Source organism: Pogona vitticeps, chromosome 12, assembly GCF_051106095.1.
Source record: "Pogona vitticeps strain Pit_001003342236 chromosome 12, PviZW2.1, whole genome shotgun sequence".
NCBI classification, from domain to species: domain Eukaryota; kingdom Metazoa; phylum Chordata; class Lepidosauria; order Squamata; family Agamidae; genus Pogona; species Pogona vitticeps.
The window spans coordinates 18,597,958-18,600,201 of NC_135794.1; the positions used below are offsets into that span (position 1 = coordinate 18,597,958).

The 2,244-nt window shown below is 49.1% G+C and overlaps 1 protein-coding gene and 1 long non-coding RNA gene across 9 annotated transcripts in view; one reads left to right on the top strand and one right to left on the bottom strand.

Moving 5' to 3' along the window:
• LOC110072990 (uncharacterized) overlaps nucleotides 1-2,244 on the bottom strand; it is an 80,655-nt gene that overhangs the window by 69,877 nt on the left and 8,534 nt on the right. Inside the window, exon 1 of one of the 8 annotated variants that reach the window (XR_013539001.1) lies at nucleotides 2,181-2,231. The exons of the other annotated variants lie outside the window; for them this stretch is intronic. The gene's annotated coding sequence lies outside the window, so the exon portion shown is untranslated. Of the gene's footprint in view, nucleotides 1-2,180; nucleotides 2,232-2,244 lie in introns of those variants that run through there. 8 annotated transcript variants of the gene reach the window in all.
• The window catches only part of LOC144584629 (uncharacterized), a 228,540-nt gene that overhangs the window by 32,756 nt on the left and 193,540 nt on the right, over nucleotides 1-2,244 (top strand). The window lies entirely within an intron of this gene.

Genomic DNA, 2,244 nt, shown 5'->3' on the forward strand with positions numbered 1-2,244 from the left:
TTCCTTTCCTTCTGAGAAGAGGAAAGGCAGAGAAACGCTGGTTTTAGGAGGACGGGTCGTTGACGGTCCTTATCAAACAATTTAATTAGAGGGTCCCCAGAAAGAAGGGTGTGTAGGTGTGTGTGTCTGTGTGTGTGTGTGTGTACACGCGGAAAATCTGCCCGGTATTTATTGTATTTAGCAGAAAACTGTAGCACAAGCCTGATTCTCAAAGAGCACCTAGAAGCCCATTGAAAGGCGATGATCCGAAAAGACGAGAGGCGACAAGAAGAATCGATTTCCAGCGACCTTCTCCATCCCTTTCACACCAATCAGCCGTCGCCGCCCCCCCCCCCGCCACCCACCCGTTTCTTCTAAGACAAAACCTCGGCTCCTTGGAAAGAAGGGGGAGAGGCGGCTTGAGAGCAACCCGGAGTCAAGCTTATACATGGGTGGGGGGGACTCGGGAACGTCCTTGGCGTAACACCTAGGTTGCCCCGGTTCAAACGTGTGCGCATCCGGGCCGCTGGGCGGATCTCAAATCAGCCTCTGGCTTTGTTGGGCTATTTTTTGGGGGGGGGCTGAGCCTCCTTGAGCTGGGGAGGGGGAGCTCCCAGCCGGCCTTTGTCCGCGGCAGGCTTTTGGGGTTCAAATAGCCCTCACCTCTGACTCATTCTAGAGCAAAAAAAAATTACCCTATAACTTCAGTCAAACTTCAGAAAGGCGGATCTACCAGAAGGGGAGGCCGGGTGGTGTGTGTGTGTGTGTGAGAGAGAGAGAGAGAGAGAGAGGGAGAGAGAGAGAGAGAGAGAGACAGACAGACAGACAGACAGACAGACAGACAGCGATTGGGGGGAGAGAAAGAGTTTTGGGGTGGGATGGGGAGAGAGAATGATCTTGAGGCTGGCGACTAAACCCATCCATAGCTGCTGGGACTTTTCTAACGTCCCTTCTCTGCTTTCTCGCCTTCTTTCTCCACTCGTTTTCTTGCTGCCAACAGAGAACTGGAAACAATGGGGATAGTGGTGGGGGCGGGGGTCCTATTAAGGACGTTGACAAATTTATATCGGTGACAAATGTGGGATAGATATAATGTCCCGCTCTTCTCCCCCTACGCCAAGAGCGAAGCTTTTTAGGCGGTGGAAAAAGGTCAGCGGACTGAAATGGATCATCATCATCTCGTTCAACTCCTGGGCGATCCCTTGAAGATCTTGCACCCTGGGTTTTCACTCTTTTGAAAGGGGAGATGTCACTGAATTGCAAGGCGGGGGGGGGCTTTTGATAGGACACGCACAACACACACACCTTTCCATTAGCACTAATAACAACAACATCACAATTCACCAACGTGTCTCGGTGTTCTAACATCTCCCCAAGACCTGGGATTTTACAGGCCCATAATCTTAGGGTATTAATGACCAGGGGGGGAAAGGGGTCACCTTTCTCACACACACCCTCCCATTAAGACCATTCCCGAGTCCCCGCCCTTCCCAAACAACCCTCCAACCCTCTTTCTTGGGACGTCATTAAACTGGCTTCTCTCTTTTTCATCATTGTTTGAGGTGGGCCAAACCCATTTGTAAATTTCATGAGCCCCTGTAAACATGCAATCAGTGCGGGAGAAGGTGGCCCAGCTAATTCTGCCTCTTGGAGACAAAAAACGATGGGGGAATTTAAGGCATTCATAAAGCGAAATGAAAGGTGCCCTTCTTATGTCACGGGGGGGCAGGACGGTGACATAGCTTCCCACGAAAGTACCAATGACGCCCCCAGACACATTGATTCTTCCCATATTGCACCTTTCCATATCACATCCATATATCACATTTGTGTGTGTGTGTGTGTGTGTAACACACCCCTATATATATATCTATCTATACCTCTCCGTGTATACACACTTTCTTATATATACCTATATCTATATATACTCTTTTAAAATACACTATTTTTAAAAATGCACCAAAATGCAGACCCAATTTTCTGCCAATGATATATTTAAATATATATATATATAAATAGATAACTCAGTGTATTTATTGCAATTATTCTCTTCTCCCCCCCCCCCCAATTCTCCGTTGGTGCAGAGTTAGGGCTCATTTCGGTGGGGATAACATGACAAGCAGTGTCCCCCCACCCGCCCGCCCCCCGAAGCGACCCGCCATTCTCTTTTTTTTTCGCTCCCCGCTCCCCCCTGCTCTTACCGCCGCGAGGGAGGGAGGGAGGGAATCCACGCTGCTATTTTTGTTTGATTTAAATTAGCAATAA